Below are 17,544 nucleotides of genomic sequence, written 5' to 3' on the forward strand. Positions count from 1 at the left end.
TAGAGCTTCTGATGATTTCTGTCTCATGAGCGCTCCAGACAGCGATTCGTGTCTCAAAATGCTCGGAGCGTCCTTATTTGTGAAAAAAGTATCAATCTCACCGGCCGTGGCAATAGGTCATGCCGCCGCATTACAAAAAGGTAACGCCCTTTATCCGTTAACAAGAATTAATATAAAAACCTTTAGTGTGCCCCAAAACTCAAGAATTTGCCATCAGGATAACCTATTCCTCGGACATATCCCCAAGCAAGTTGTAATAGCGCTCGTAAACCACAACAGTTTCATGGGACGGAGAGATTTAAACCCGTTTAATTTTTTGCATTATAACATAGAGTATTTAGCTCTCAGCCACGAAGGTCGACAAATACCTGCCAAACCTTTTCAGCCCAATTTCGAAGCTGGGATATGTACACGTGAATTTCATAATTTATACACAGCAACGGGGCGTTTTCTAAAAGATCAACCTCTCTGTATAGACCAACAGGATTTTAGTCAGGGCTATTCACTTTTTGTTTTCAATTTAAGTCAGGTGGATGACTCAGGCGCGTTAACGCCGATCAATAGTGGGGTCCTGAGACTCGATTTGCGTTTCAGAACGCCATTACCCCACACAGCGACCCTCATTGTATACGCGGCTTATGATTCGCTTATAGAGATTAATGCTAAGAGGGAAGTATTGATGGACTATTATTAACGCTATGAACGGTCGTGAATTGGACATGATTATGACCCGGATGCAGAGAACCTTATTTGGAGGCGTTTTCGCATCGGATGAGTTAGCTGACGTCAGAGACACGCCTCCGAAATATTACATCGTCAACACGCATCCAAGACATTTACCCGGAGAGCACTGGCTCGCTTTGACTTTAGAAGCGAACGGTTCGGCCACATTCTTTGATCCTTTTGGGCTGCCACCGGACAGCCCGTACTACCCGGCGAGTATATACAGATTTTTGAAGAAGCATTCTAAACGGGTCGAATATCAGAACGGGCAGTTGCAGCACGAGCTCACAGACACCTGTGGTCAACACTGTGTGTATTATTTAAGCCAACGCGGATGGGGGCACACTTATCGTGAAGTGCTGACTCATTACAATTCCGATCCTCTCCATAACGACGCGATGGTTAGAGAGTTTGTCAAAAAATGCCGAAGACCAGACCGGATGCGCGGCGGGCAAACATCATGTTCATTGCATAAATTTAAAAAATGTCATTGTCTGAAACCATGTTAATGTTTTATAAAATCTCTTTTATTCAATAAACATTGTTAAAGAGAGTTACAGAGCCATGCGTTTTTTCACTAACAACAATAGAGTGTCATCTAATAACTAACCCATTTTACTACCGGTGATCTCCTCTTTCTTTTTTTTTTATTCATCATGTTCACATCTTCTACATAAGAAACATCCCCATCTTCACCTGTAGCGTATTTTAAACGTTTAAAATCTGCGCGAGCCAAGGGGTTGGAGATGCTTGCTTCCGGCAAGTTTAACCGTGCTAGCGTTCGAAGAAATTCACTCCATCCTACCGGTTTCTCGTTGATTTTTTTCCCACTCGTACACAAATGTCTCAACAGATCGCTCATATGGGATAGTTTTTCCTCTAAAAACAAATTCACTTAACGGCGTCCAGCTTACGTCTTCTGCCGACAGTCTTTTCAGCACATAGTTGGCATTGCGTCGGAAACGTGGACCTATGGCGTCCAGAATATCATCATAGCGTCTACCTGTCACATCAATTGCGCTCTCATCAGCGGTCTTTATTTCACCCCTCTCATTGTCTTCGTTGCGAATCGTAATAGGAATTTGCTCGGAGTCTTTTTGTTTGACCAACCCCAAGTAACGCTGCATTAAGGTCTGATAAATTTTGATCTTTTCATATTGATTTAAATTTTTATTATCCAAAACCTGTTTCATCTCTTCATCCAAAGAATGCTCTGCTGTATCACGGATGGTCGGAGCTGGTCGATTCAACCTCTCGAGCTGATAAGGCGAAATCAGGAACATTTTCTGAGCCGTTTTCAAACTCATTTTATGCTTTGTTCATAAAGCCACTAATGACACTCCCGAGAACAGGTGCGAAAGCGGCCAGTAACGGCAATATAAAACCACCTTTCTGAACTAACACAGCTCTTTTCTTCTTCAAAGTATTTTTCTTATCAGCCAAAAAGCGGATATTTTTCTTTTGCTTTTTAAGTCTCTTGTAAAGTTTTGATTTTAAGGGTACATGTCCTTTAAGAAGATTTAGGGCAATCTCACATAATGCTTTCACCAAAATACTGGGGCCTCTGAGTAGCAAATGCTTACGTTTGGCCGGCTTGGATGTAAACAGAGATTTGAGTAACGGTGCGTTTGTTTTTAAAAGCTTCGTCATCGTTTTATTGTTTGGGTATATAAACGACAGGCCACTGGTTATGTAGTACACCTGTACGTAGTCTATATTGTTCTGGGCATGAAGGTGTCAAATCTACCAGTAAATACCCATGCGGCTCTCTTGTAGCATCTTCAAAGCATTCCAGGAAAAACTTCCGGTTGCTGGGAGAAATTTGATTCGCCAGGACACTCACCTGCAGTTTATCGCGGGGGTTTTTGAACAAAATCAAATAATTACTGTTTAAACTAATAGTACGGCTAAATTTGCCCTGATGGAATACATTCTGCGTTAGCATTATAACGCTTACATTTTTATGATGTCTATATTGGGTGAATATTCGAACCACTTCAGGGTTATCCGAAGCTTGGAAGATGACGTCATCCAGAATCAGCAGATGGTGCTGCTGTGGCGGGAACAGCTTCTCGTCGTCAAAAGATTCAGGCAGCCCCTTGATAAAAACAATGTCTTTATTCAGGTTTTTGAGCTCATCGTACATTGGCTGGTATGAAGTATAAACCCAGACAATATTATCAGGTTTTTTTCTCAGAACATGTTCAGGATTTTGCAATACATTTTTTACAAAGAAAGTCTTGCCACAACCCGAAGGCCCTGCTACTAGAGATGAAAAAGGAAGTTCTAATCTGGGGTCGAATTCGATCTGATTAAAAGCCATTTCCACACACAGACACACGTATGGATATCAGTAGCCAAACGGTTCAGTGGTGCCTCGCTCTAGCAGCCTTCTTTTATTGTACACCACACGAAGCCGCTTGGAAAATGACATGTTTCTGAGATGAAACCCTCTCTTATCGCGAACAATATTATGTTGGGGAGCGTAAAGCACATCTGAGGTTGCACCTGCGATGTACCCTTGAACCAAACTGAGCATGCTGTCGAGATTGATGCTCTGACCGCTTTCGTGACTTTGTGTGATACCCTTTACCTTCATGACCGTCTGAGATGACCCTCGTGTTTTATAAGCGTATGTTTTGGGGCCGGCTGAGACAAATTCTAAAATGCTGTCGTTCGAAAGCTCATCTGTCAAATCACCCAGATAATCACCTAGCGGGAGAACACTTTCACCTGGCTTCACAGTGTACACGAGGCTGTCTGTATCTGTGTAAAGGACACGCCTCTGTAAAATTTCTAAATAGCTGTACATTTTTAGGCGTGCATAGGCTGTTGTGAAGCACGCTGCAGCCACGTTTGATGTTTTTGAGGCGGGGATCTCGTTGTTTATGTTGATACAATACTGCACAATTGAGAGCTTCTCATTGATAAAATGGAAGAATTTCACATTGTACAGACCTGAAAACAAAAGTTCAAAAAAATCCTCTGATTTTGTCACAATTTTTGTGTTTGTCATGTTGTCACGTTGCGCGAGTTTTCCCCACAGATTGTTAAGACAGAGTTTTGACACTTGCCTTTTGCCAGGGTTTACAGCAATTTTGGAAGGATCGAGTTGGATACCCTGATGAATGGCATACCCTTCTATGTATCTTTCTCTGTCAGCCTGGTTGACCACGTGAGGCGGGTAACCTGAAGATTCTTGTTTACCTTTTAGAAATGTTCGCATGTAATCACGGAAAATTGTGTCGCTCGTTCTTGTGTAATGCCACACTTCTGTAATTTCCGCAACCGTGTACCCGAGATCGAGTGCCTTAACAAATTCAGGGGTTGTCCAAACACCTGTTAACGATCTTTGCTCATCACTATGTGTACAAGCCGTCTGCTGGTTGTTACACTCGGCACATGTGCGGCACAGTGTGAAGACGAGTTTACCTTTAGCTGTTTTGAACGGTAGAACGGGAAAATATAAACCACGGGGTGGGTTGACTGTGGCGCTGATGAAACCAAAATACGACCTAGGGTCTTTAAAATCACCGTGGATAATCGTTGGATGATCGATTGGGTATGTGGCTGTACTGTTGATGAAAGGATATAATGATGTCACATCAACATACAACACACGCTCGTCTGGCTCTGCCGTGTATTTTAAAACAAATGCGTTTGTTCGGCCCCCAAAAAGAGCCTGCCTCGGTTTGAGCGGTGTAGGAAATTTGTTTTTTTTAAGGAATTCCTTCACCTCTATGTCCATCTTTTTCATTTGCAACCATTCATGCTCCCACATAATTACAAGGTACACATCCTGTCTAAGCTGTAGATCCTGAATTTTCTTTTGTGTTTTATCAAACCTCTCCTGAAAAGGGCGTTTGGTTGTCGGGCATATTTTAGAGAGGTCGAAGCATTCTGCGCAGCCGTGGTGATAACAACCAAAATACTCAAACACTATTTTTACGCCCCCGATTTCACAATAACCATCTACAAAGTAGTTGTCTATCCTAACTTCACCACCGTTCAACGCATGTCTAATTTGGATATTTTGGCTGTGCATGATCCATTGCATGTACTGAATAGAATCGTGCGAGAAAGCTTTGTACTGACGCATATAGTTGTCTGATGGTGTAATGGCTAGTGTTTGAGGAGTCAGAAAATTAGCTCGAAAAACTTTCATGCACGCCGACGCAATTGTTACCGCATTGAATGGATCTGTTCCGGTGGCCTCAAAAAACTCACTCCTGAATTTTTCACACCCTTGCATTAACAGATCAACATCATTCTCGCAGTAGGCTATTGCCTGTTTAGCAAAATCAAACACATTGCTAGCTTCTTTGGCATACCACTCGTCAAACTTTGATCGTTGGGAGGGTGACATTCGCTCGGTGCCGTAGTACGTGGGGTCAGGGTGAGACCCTACGTAGTTTAGATGCTCTAAAGAGCTGAATTTGTGTGGGAAGTAACCCTTTGATTTGTCTTCAAACCCCAGGGCCTTAGGCATTGCGCTTAGAGGCATCGTCAAGAATGAGAGAGAGTCTATAAATCGTGATTTTGTGTCTAAATCGACAAATGATAGAACTTTACTCCCTTGCATCAGAATGTCGAGTTTGAGACCTAATTCAAGCATTCTCCTTATCAGTATGTATGAATCAAAACCTCTCGCATTATGTGCAACAAACGTAGTTTGTTTAAACCGTGGCATTCGGAAAAATCTGAGAAATTCATCAACACAATCTGTGCCATACCAATGCTTCGCCAGTCCATTATTTGATTCGCAACAGATGAGAAAAGGTTTGTGTAAACCGTCTGAATCTACATAAGTTTCGAAATCGTAGTAGACTACATTTTTGCACGGTGGTTGTGGTTTGATGGGCTGAATGTAGCACATGTGAGGGTTCAACAATGCGTCATCTTGATTTATGATCTCATCACACACTGTGCATTTTTTAACGGGGCAACGATGTTTAGCACCGGTACCATCAGCTCTCACATAATATTGAAGACCGCACTCCAAGCATTTTTTGTATGAAGTGCAGTTGCTGACACGATTCATTGATCGAGACTCTTTATGTTTGGTAAAGCATTCCTCATTACGACAAGATTTGTTACAGTCGGGGCAGATGACATGTTTAAACCGTCGCTGTTTACAGCCTGGATCAAGACAAACGCCACAGTGTCCTTCACAATGGTGCTGTTGCCAATTCTCATGCCCTTTGTAACAATGCCTGCAAAAAAATGCGTGGCCGACAAAGGCCTCAATCGCTTTCACGCCGTAAAAATGGCCCTCAAGATTTAAGACAAATAAAGTGTCGTTATCTGTTTTGGGGTAACGCGTGTCGAAAAAGGTCATGGGGCGGCAGTCCTCTTTTCGATACATTACAGTTATTTTCCGTTTGAGGACTTTCTCAAATTTATGGACATCGCCCAGACTCACAGGTGTTTGACAATCCAATCCTACACTCTCATGTAAGAGTCGCGCTTGTCTTGTGGCCTGTTTTGTCGTGAGTGTGTCATTTAGCAGATAGGTTAGTGAGAGAGCGAAACACAATTTATTGTCTTTATTACGAGGTATGTGTAGGTGTCGTTTTTTCAACCTCAAAATCTCTCTGTTGGTAGTGTTCAACAGCCTTCGACGCATTCCACCACCACCACGCAATGGTGTGACTATTTGTACAATGAGCTCTAAGCCCTCATCAGCCAGAAGCTCTGTGTTTGATTGGGCTAAACGTTCAAGCAAGTTTGATACATTATCTCTGATAGAGTTTATATCACTAGTTTGCTGGTAGATGTGAGCTCTATCGTTACCAGCCGCGAGCTCTATCTGAATTACATCACCTGTTTGTGCCCTGCTAGCTACCTCTTGCACGACATCATCTATTTTATCTTCAATCTGGAGGTAGAAGGTTGCAAAATCATTAATGTTCTGTTGCGATGGTATATTTAACCGTCGCCTTACCTCTACATTATTGAAATGTGGCCTATTGATTACAATAGAACCGCCGTGTTGGTCAGCTAATACAGAACCGTTGTTAGATTGCTGGGGTGTGTGTTGAAATGCTGGTGTGTTGTTGTCAATAACGTCTATTTCGTGATCAATTATAACAGAGCAGTTGTTAGGCTGAAATATCGGCTGAACATCGTCAACAGCAAACGATGATGAATCGACAGTGTTAGCGGTCAACGGATCAACCAGAGGCTGTGTATTTAGATTTTGGATCATGTTTAGCAACTGCACAGGAATGTCAGGACTGATACGCCCGTTGTTGCCATTAGCTTGGTTGTTTAATTCTGCTATCATGTTTAGCAATTGTGACGGGATTTGTGTCGGACTCTGTCGACCTTCATTCATACTTTGATTGTTCAATTCATCTATGACAGCCTGTAAATGAGTGAGAATAGCAGGACTGTCTGGTCTCTTCCCCTCTGACAAAGCCGCGGTCACATTGTTGAGCAAATCTGTTATTTGACTCGTACACACATTGTTAGCGTTTGATAAATTTAGCTCTGGTGTGTCACTTCTTTGGCTTGGCCCGCTAAATGACGGTAAATCTATTTCAGAAATGTTTGCTAAGAAATCTGACTCCGTTGACGTAAGGTTTGGATGATCCATTATATTTTCTTTTACAAAACACAACAGAAACAACACAAACCTATTTTGATTCGGCTAAATCTGTAAGAGCATGTATAATCTTAAAACACTCTTGTAACCGTCTTTTGTAGACACAGTTACCACGACACTTTAGAGACCCCCTGCTGGTTGAGTGGTGCGTGTTGTAGAAGGGGTGCCCTCTCCTCCTCCCCCGTCCCTTGCTCTCTCTCTGAGCCTTCGTGTCACGACGCTCACCCGGAAGTGGCTATAAAAAAAACAAAAAAAAACGGTTAAGCCTTTATATTATCAAAAATAGCAAGTCGAATGATAACATAGAAGGAAATGCTTCTAACTTTGTTTGTCGACTCTTGATGATGCTTCAAGCCCTCGTAAGTAGACAGAGCTTCAACTAGTTCTGAGTCCGTCGCTGATTCCGGCTGAACGGTGTGGGTTGAGAGTGGATTGGCTTCAACAGTAGCACGTGACTCTGATACCGCCGGTCGCGCTGGCGCTGACGTTTCGACTGCTCCAATATGGCGGTCGGACGTTTCGACTGCTCCAATATGGCGGTCGGAGGCAGCTTGTGTCGGCCGATTGTTTTTTCTAGTGGCAGCGGCCAGGAGATCTGACGCATACAAAAAATAAAATCAGCAACTAATACCCTCTATATGAACTATCTTAGATGCGCGATTGACTCACCGTAGTCTGATTGTGTTAGGTAAACGTCGCTAAAATCGTCGTCAAAAGATGCGTGGACATCGGCAAAAACGATGTTGTCTGTAAACAATACATCTTGTTTTATAAAATAACCTATTATTATTATTTATCATTATTATTATTTGTTATTATTATTATTATTGTGAGAAATGTAGTAAAATGACTTACCTTTAACCATTCTCGAAAACAGCTTTTTGACGCGCTTCGACCCCCGTTGGTCCGAGCGATGGCTTGTCTTGTCTTGTCTTCTCCAAAATGATGCTCGTCCACACCAAACTTTAAATTCGGCGGGGATAAGACCACGCCTATGAGCTCACGTGTCGCACGAAATCGGATAACTTTGGCCGCTTGTTGATGACGCATCAAAGAGGTCTTTCTCATATCGTCGGACCCAGTATTGTTTGTCAAATTATGCACCAACACCTTGCGACTTGTAGCCGTGTGATTTTCTCAACAAAACCCCCCTTGATCCTCCAAAACCCCCTTGATCCTCTAAAGCAATGTTTACCAAATTACATGCGTCTCCCGCTTTCAGATAACTTTGGCTGAGCTATTGTTTCTCAAATTATATGCGACTCTCTTGAAGCCAACTTTGCCACCTCTAATGACGCCTCTCTAACCCCCTCCTCCCTTCCTCTTCTCAACAGAAAGGCTCTGCAAAGGTAGCTCAGAGGGCTGTTAGCAAAGCTAGCTCAGGTGCTGCACCTGTCTTGATTCATAAAAATACACGCCCATACATATCCACATCTTAAAAATGGCGCCAGCAAACCAAAATGGCGACAGTCAAAGATGGCGCCGTCACGACTGACGCCATCTTGATGCCCCCAACCCCGCCACAAATCAAAAGAGGGTGATTTATGACCCCCAATAAAAAAAAAAGCCATAAATCTTAACATCAATAGGTCATAAAATTTTATTACCCCCTAACTCATTTGCATATGAATAGACATCAAAGCTTGCCGCCTTATAAACCTCTCTCACGTTTTCTGAAATGTGCTCCTCCCGTCACTCTGGTTGGGTGCGCATAGTAAAAAGTGCTCTTGGCAGCTAGAGAGTGCCGCGTTGACCACTGCGCATGAAGAAATAACCACCTGCAACGTTTGGTTTAGGTTTTAGGTGCATTTTTAATTTTATTGCTTAAATCGCATTTTCTCGACGAGCTGAGCACGTTTTCTGAAATGTGCTCCTCCCGTCACTCTGGTTGGGTGCGCATAGTAAAATGTGCTCTTGGCAGCTAGAGAGTGCCGCGTTGACCACTGCGCATGAAGGAATAACCACCCGCAACGTTTTGTTTAGGTTTTAGGTGCATTTTTAAATTTATTGCTTTAATCGCATTTTCTCGACGAGCTGAGCACGTTTTCTTAAATGTGCTCCTCCCGTCACTCTGGTTGGGTGCGCATAGTAAAAAGTGCTCTTGGCAGCATGAGAGTGCCGCGTTGACTGCTGCGCATGAAGAAATAACCACCTGCAACGTTTGGTTTAGGTTTTGGGTGCATTTTTAATTTTATTGCTTAAATCGCATTTTCTGGACGAGCTGAGCACGTTTTCTGAAATGTGCTCCTCCCGTCACTCTGGTTGGGTGCGCATAGTAAAAAGTGCTCTTGGCAGCTAGAGAGTGCCGCGTTGACCACTGCGCATGAAGAAATAACCACCTGCAACGTTTGGTTTAGGTTTTAGGTGCATTTTTAATTTTATTGCTTAAATCGCATTTTCTCGACGAGCTGAGCACGTTTTCTGAAATGTGCTCCTCCCGTCACTCTGGTTGGGTGCTGTCAAACGCACCTCTTGGATTAAGGTGCCCCCGGCTTCCCGGTAACGGGTTTGTTTTAGCCGGGTTCGGAGATTCGTCCGTAATCTAACCACCCGAGTTAAATTAACTCCACCGGAATCAATCTAATTTCTGTACGACGGCAATCCCTCTCAAATCACCCGAAGCTCGTGCCGAGTAACTCTATTCGAGGCAGGACTTCGAAGTGACCGCATCGTATTGATGGCTCCCCGCTAATGTTTGAAGTTCTTATTTTGTTACGGATATTTTTTAGATGTCTTTGTTACGACCTCAGGGATTCGTTTGTATAGCGCACCCAAGCACTAGTTTTGCCGAAGTAAATGTTATATGGGTCCGTTCCACTTGGTCGCTCATGCAGCGAGCCGACCAACTTGTTTATTCGAAAGAGAATCGAATTAATAAAAGTGTGACAATAATAGCATTTAAGAAGAAAATTAATGCACTTTATATTATTAATTCTAACTTCTTATATGTAAATCTAGCACTTAACTGTCGGAGTGCTTCACCCCACTTGATTGCTTTAAAAAGATTAACAACTTTCTTAAAACGAATAAAAATGTCTTACTCTATTTAGATTTGCCCAGTAATTAATTTGGAAGGCAAGTCTATTTTTCGATCGTGTCCTGTTTAACTTTTGACGCGGCCCGACAAATTTAATTTAATTTTAAATTTTACGAAGGCGGGGGTGGTCCTGCTTCGGTGCTTCCTCCACTCTTGCAGCCGGTTGCCAGTGCGGATAGCCAGAGCGATGAGGGCATCGAGGTCGGTGGGAAGGTCTAAGGGGATTAGCTGATCCTGTATGGACCCAGAGAGGCCCCGGAGGAAGACGTCATATAGTGCCGTCGCGTTCCAACCGCACTCCGCGGCCAGCGTGCGGAACCGGATGGCGTAGTCCCCGACGGTGTCTTGTCCCTGGACTATCTGACAGAGTTGGCGAGCCTTTTCTCGGTCAGCGGAGATTGGATCGAACACCGTTCGCAGAGCCTTGATGAACGCGGGAAGAGAGTGACAGGAGACGGAATCCCTGGCCCATTCCGCGGTGGCCCACGTGCGGGCCCTTCCCGTCAGGTATGAAACCATGTAGGCCACCTTGGAGCGCTCGGTGGGGAAATCTGCTGGGGCCCTCTCAAAATGCATCCCGCATTCTGTAATAAATGCCCGGCTAAGGCCGGGTTCACCGGAGTAGCGCTCTGGAGGAGCCAGTCTGGCACCGCCGGTCATGGGAGCTATGGCAAGGGGAGTAACTGAGGAAGCAGCGGGTGTACTGGAAGTCACTGCTGGTCCCGCGTTTAAGAGCGAGAGCACGTCCTGCATTTGCTGGCCCAGCTGTGCTACTTGGGTGGCGACCGCTCCTCTGAATTCTTCTTGGCACTTAGCGATTCCTCGGATTTCTTCCCTCAAGTCGCCCACTTGCTTCTGGTGCTGGGCGAGCTGTGAGGCCTGGGAACGCACTGCGGCGCACAGGTGCTCTGACTCTGCCGAGTCCATGTCTGGCCAGTGTGTACTGTCAGGCAGGGGACAAGACGGAGGACTCAGATGCAGAGTCGTTTCTTTCTGGGATTTATTCCAGCAAGCACACTGAGCAAAAGTACAAATCAAATCGCCTCTTGCGAGGGAAAACACGTGGCAAAAAGTACAAACAAAAGGTGTCGCACTGAGGCGAGTCAAAAGGCTAAAAGTACAAATCAAAACGCCTCTTACGAGGGAAAACACGTAGCAAAAAGTACCAACTAAAGGAGTCGCACTGAAAAAAAGGCGATGGAGACCAAGGCACAAACAAAAGCGTCGCTCGGTGGCGAGACAAAAAGGAGGGTTCTTACAGAGAGTTCGGACATCAAGGGATCGCTGGTGGTCGGGACGAGGCAAGACACACTGGCACAAGACAAGGGGAAGACACGGACTAAATACACACAAAAGGGCGGGGACACAGGTGATGACAATTAGTGTCGATTACGCAGGTGCACACAATCGGGATCAGGGAAGACAAGACAACCAAACACCGAGGAAGGAAACACGAACTGAAACGGAAGGGATGACAAAATAAAACCGGAAGTAAAGTTACGACAATTGACGAGACAAAAAACTGAAAAAATAAACGCGACCGCATGACAAATCTATTTTAACCATCGTCGTTATTTTATTTAGAGGAAGTAAATTTTCAAACGAATTCACTTTTAACGAAATTCACTCTTCCCTTAAATATCTACAAAAGTTATTTAATTCTCTAACATGTTCGGAGTTACCTTTTACGCGGCCCGTCAAAAGGGGGAACGGGCCTGCGCCCTTCAAATAATTAAATTACTTTCAGTTCTACACCAAACTAATAATCCAATTTAAACACTTCCGTTAATTTATTCAGACGAAGCAAACTTTCAAACGAATTGAAATTCACTCGTGTCTCAAATAACTACGAAAGTTATTCAATTCTCTACAATTGTCTGATGTTACTTTTATTTATTACGGTCCTATGTTATACCATAATAACCCCCCGCACATTAATCAAATCGTCAAATCAACCCCAAACCATCGATTGCACATTCAGTACAAATCAGAGCACAACCAAGTAAATAATATACGAAACACATTTATTGAAGAAACATGAAACAGAATTACAAATCTCAATTACTCCAGAAACCGAACAATTTCACTCACTGATACCCGTGTTAATAAAATCATTCAATCCCAGAACAATTCGATTGGAAAACACAGTTCATGAAAGAGGGAAAAGGTAGATACCAGCTGCGTGCTATTTTTGGTGGAAGCAAAGTCGAGTGATCAATTCGATCTTACTTCTAAAATCCAAATTAGAGAAACAGGCTGGCCTCGAGGAGGCCGGCGGCCCGATGACTATTCCCCACTCTCGCTAAAATACATAAAAGTCGTTTTCCTTCACCTAGTTTCTCCTGTAAAGTTGTCCAGTCCAATTTTTTGGAGTAAATCCAAGTTAATTTCGGACCAGCGATCCTGCGTCTTACACAAAGATCCCGGGACTCTGGAAAAAATCTTGAAGCTCCTTCGGGCTTCTTCACGTATTCTTTGGGGGAAAAAGCCTCTTAGCTGCTCCTGCAGGACTTTTTATAGGCTTGTCTGGTACCTATATCCTCTCTATAGGGTAAGACCGCCTAGTTTCCCACGCCTTATAGATTTTGGTCAGTTTTCCCACGCTGTATAGGGTTTGGACAATTTTCCCACGCTCGTACACCTGCTGTCCTTCAGCAGATGTTTCCGCCTTGACCATGCATTACTTTCCACCAATGTACAGCTAGCCCCTGGTAAAGCCTTTCACTTCCCCTTTTCTTCACTTCCTGTTTCATGAAAATAACTTTTTAAAGTTACGCTTCAATTAACTCTGAAATAAAAATCCAAACCTTTGATCTATTTCTTTAAACAATTTTTGTCACGCCACTATTCTCATAGTGGCGGGCCTCTTGACCAAATTGACTAACAATATTGCTTTAAGCTCTTACAGAATACATTTTTAGCCAAGCAAAGAAATCAAAAAGTAAAAATCACATTTGTGCTTCTCCAAACAATTTATGTCACGCCACTATTCTCATAGTGGCGGGCCTCTTGATCAAATTGACTAACAATATTGCTTTAAGCTGTTACAGAATACATTTTTAGCCAAGCAAAGAAATCAAAAAGTAAAAATCACATTTGTGCTTCCATGCGTGACTCACAATCCGACACCGTGTTCCTGTTTTATTTCTATTTTAACTAGTTTAGCTTATTGTGGCCCCTTTTTGGTCTCATGTTTTGGTCTGGCGCTATCTTTTGGACAAATTTGGAATTTCAGCTCTGCCAATTTATTCCTGTGAACAATCCATATTTTACCATTTGCACCACCTTTACCCCCCATGTTACATGACAATATATATACATATACTATATATATATATATATATATATATATATATATATATATATATATATATATATATATATATATATATATATGGCTGACTAGCTCAATCAGTAAGTGACATGACTTACAAACGGAAGACCCGGGTTCGATTCCCGGCAGGGGCACAATATGAGCAATGAGCGATTACCTTACCAACAGTCAGTGTGGGTCCTTAGGCAAGACCCTTAACGATACCGCCTACCTCAGAGATAATGAGAGTACAAGAAACGAAAGACATGCCGGCTCAGACGTCGCCCGGACAAACAAGGTCTGCGTCAGGTGCTGGGGAACCAGAGCACCCTGATGACAAATGGGGTACTGGAACAAGACACAAATGGGCGAGATGCGAGAATAAGGATCTGTTGGAATGCTACTACTCCAGCAACCCGAGCGAGAGGGGTTACATGCGGAGAATGCGGGAACAATGGCAACTTCAATACCCACAGTCAACACTATCGGCCAAGCAACTAGTAGCTCAATGTTCCAATATCCATAAACGGCACCTGCTATCACACCTCGAGATTGATGAGATACAACATAAATGCCATAGCGAAGGCCAACCAGAGCACCAGGTCAGAGACGAGTTAAATCCATGTAAAAGCCCAGAGGTTGGGTACGAAACCCCAATAAGCACAATCAAGCTGAACGAGGCAGCAACTGACCTGAAGAACAAGATCACGGTGAGAATGAATGCTCGGGAACCTAGATACACACTGCAGAGGCTAAGTGAAGTACCCTCAGAAAGTCTCCTAGAAGATGTGAATGCAGCATTGACAACAATTCCTACGGCTACCATCACTGAAACCAATGAGCTGATATACACCTCAGCAGCAGTGATCCTAGAAATGCTTGGCTACAAGAAGAATGACCATATGCGACCACAACAGTGCCCACCATGGAAGAGAAGGCTGGAGGCCAAAATCAAGATAGCACGGAGAGAAGTGAGCCAAATGACAGAGGCCCAGAAAGGTGCAATGAAAAAGCAAGTTCCCAAGAAATACAGCCATATGCCCATACCTGAAGCACTCGAAACTGCCAAACAAAGACTCCAAGCCTTGGCCAGCCGCCTAAAGAGGTACACAAGAGAGAATGAAGCCAGACGAATAAACAGGTTGTTCACAACACAACCAGCGAAAGTATACGCTCAGTGGCAGGGGAATAATAGCAGAGCAGACCCACCAAGGCTGGAAACTGAACAGTACTGGAAGGATATATGGGAGCGGGAGGCATCACATAAGAAGGATGCACAGTGGCTGGTGGCTCTGAGAAAGGACCACAGCAAGCTCCCTGAACAGAACCCAGTAACCATCACAGTGGCAGACATCCAGAGAAGAGTCTCAGGAATGAAAAACTGGACAGCACCAGGCCCTGACATGATCCACAGCTACTGGCTCAAGAAACTTACAACTCTCCATGAGCGCCTGGCAGCACAAATGAACCAACTGCTAAGGGATGGGACTCACCCTGGATGGCTAACCCAAGGGCGTACGATCCTGATCCAGAAGGATCCATCAAAGGGTACAGTCCCATCCAACTACCGGCCAATCACCTGCCTCTCCACAACATGGAAGCTGATGTCGGGCATAATATCAGATAAGATCAGCAGGCACATGGATCAATACATGAGCACTGCTCAGAAAGGGATTGGTAAAAATACCAGAGGAGCAAAACATCAACTCCTGGTGGATAGAACAGTCACCCAAGACTGCAGAACTAGACGTACCAACCTGAGCACTGCCTGGATTGATTACAAGAAAGCATATGACTCAATGCCACATACTTGGATCACTGAATGCTTGAGGCTGTACAACATCAATGGGACTCTGAGAACCTTCATCGCCAACTCGATGAAACAGTGGAAAACCACACTTGAAGCCAATGGCAAGCCACTTGCACACGTGACCATCAAATGTGGTATATACCAAGGAGACGCTCTGTCCCCAATGCTGTTCTGTATAGGACTGAACCCCCTCAGCCAAATAATCAACAAGACGGGCTATGGATACCAACTCAGGAATGGGGCCACCATCAGCCACCTCCTCTACATGGATGACATAAAGCTGTACGCTAAGAACGAGCGGGACATTGACTCCCTGATCCACACTACCAGGATCTACAGCTCTGACATCGGAATGTCATTCGGACTTGAGAAATGTGGCCGCATGGTGACTAAAAGAGGAAAGGTAATCCACACAGAGGGGGTCTCACTCCCAGAAGGAACAATAGCAGACATTGAGGACAGCTACAAATACCTTGGAATTCCACAGGCAAATGGCAACCTTGACGAGGAAACAAGGAAAGCAGCCACAGCCAAATACCTCCATCGAGTAAGGCAAGTCCTAAGAAGTCAGCTCAATGGCAAGAACAAGTCCCTAGCCATTAACAGCTACGCCCTACCAGTAATCAGGTACCCTGCAGGAATCATACGGTGGCCAAAGGAAGATATACAGACCACAGATATCAAGACACGGAAGCTCCTAACCATGCATGGAGGGTTCCATCCCAAGTCCAGCACCCTGAGACTGTACACTAGCCGTAAAGAAGGAGGCCGAGGACTAGCGAGCGTGAGAGCCACGATCCAAGATGAAACATCCAAGATCCATAAGTACATCAGGGATAAGGCCCCAACGGATGACGTGCTCAGTGAATGTCTCAGACAATGGGCATCAAAGGAAGATGAGGTGCTGGAGGGACCATCATGGGAGGACAAGCCCCTACATGGTATGTACCACCGAAACATAGCTGAAGTAGCTGATATCCAGAAATCCTACCAATGGCTAGAAAGAGCTGGTCTGAAGGACAGCACAGAGGCACTGATCCTGGCTGCACAAGAACAGGCCTTGAGCACCAGAGCAATAGAGGTCCAAATCTACCACACCAGACAAGACCCCAGGTGTAGATTGTGCAAAGAAGGTCCTGAGACAATCCAGCACATAACTGCAGGGTGTAAGATGCTGGCAGGTAAAGCATACATGGAGCGCCATAACCAAGTAGCTGGAATAGTGTACAGGAACATCTGTGCAGAGTATGGACTGGAAGTCCCAAGATCCAAGTGGGAAACACCTCCAAAGGTGGTAGAGAATGACCAAGCCAAGATCCTCTGGGACTTCCAGATCCAGACAGACAGAATGGTAATGGCGAACCAACCGGACATTGCGGTGGTGGACAAAGAGCAGAGGAAAGCCGTTGTGGTTGACATAGCCATCCCAAATGATGGTAACATTAGGAAAAAGGAACATGAGAAACTTGAGAAATATCAAGGGCTCAGAGAAGAGCTGGAGAAGACCTGGAGAGTTAAGACTTCAGTGGTACCTGTGGTCATTGGAGCACTAGGGGCAGTAACCCCCAAACTGGAGGAGTGGCTGAAACAGATCCCAGGAAAAACATCTGACATCTCAGTCCAGAAAAGTGCAGTACTAGGAACAGCAAAGATACTGCGTAGAACCCTCAAGCTCCCAGGCCTCTGGTAGAGGACCCGAGCTTGAAGGGAAAAAGAGACCACCCACGGGGGGTGAGGAAAAGTTTTTTTTTTTTTTTTTATATAAATAAGTACAAAGTGCAGCAGTGATAATTATGCAATAGTGCAAGTAGGCATAACAGTATTCAAGAGTGTGCAGAGGAATGCTAAACCATGTATTAAACTTCTATTTAAAGGGTTTATACAAGTTCAGTAAAGTTGGTAGTGCGAGATAGTGCAAGATAGAGGTCCGTAGTGTCATAAAGTACAGTTCTGTGAATGTGTGATGCAGAGTTCAGTTTAGAGCTCAACAGTTCTAGTGTTCAACAGTCTGATGACAGCAGGGAAAAAGTTGTTGCAGAACCTGGTGGACCTGC

General features: G+C 44.3%; 1 long non-coding RNA gene across 2 annotated transcripts; it reads right to left on the reverse strand.

The window, feature by feature from the left end:
* Positions 1-7,302: 7,302 nt before the first annotated feature.
* On the reverse strand, positions 7,303-8,639 carry LOC137841042 (uncharacterized). Of its 2 annotated transcripts, XR_011088366.1 has the most exons (4): positions 8,186-8,639; positions 8,000-8,077; positions 7,654-7,925; positions 7,303-7,565 (listed from the first exon to the last, which is right to left on the reverse strand). It is a non-coding gene; the product is annotated as an uncharacterized lncRNA (long non-coding RNA). The 2 variants fall into 2 exon arrangements; XR_011088365.1 differs by lacking the exon at positions 8,186-8,639 and having other exon boundaries at positions 8,000-8,116.
* Between the last annotated feature and the right edge of the window lie 8,905 nt (positions 8,640-17,544).

The sequence above is a fragment of the Syngnathus scovelli genome, chromosome 16, assembly GCF_024217435.2.
Source record: "Syngnathus scovelli strain Florida chromosome 16, RoL_Ssco_1.2, whole genome shotgun sequence".
NCBI classification, from domain to species: Eukaryota; Metazoa; Chordata; class Actinopteri; order Syngnathiformes; family Syngnathidae; genus Syngnathus; species Syngnathus scovelli.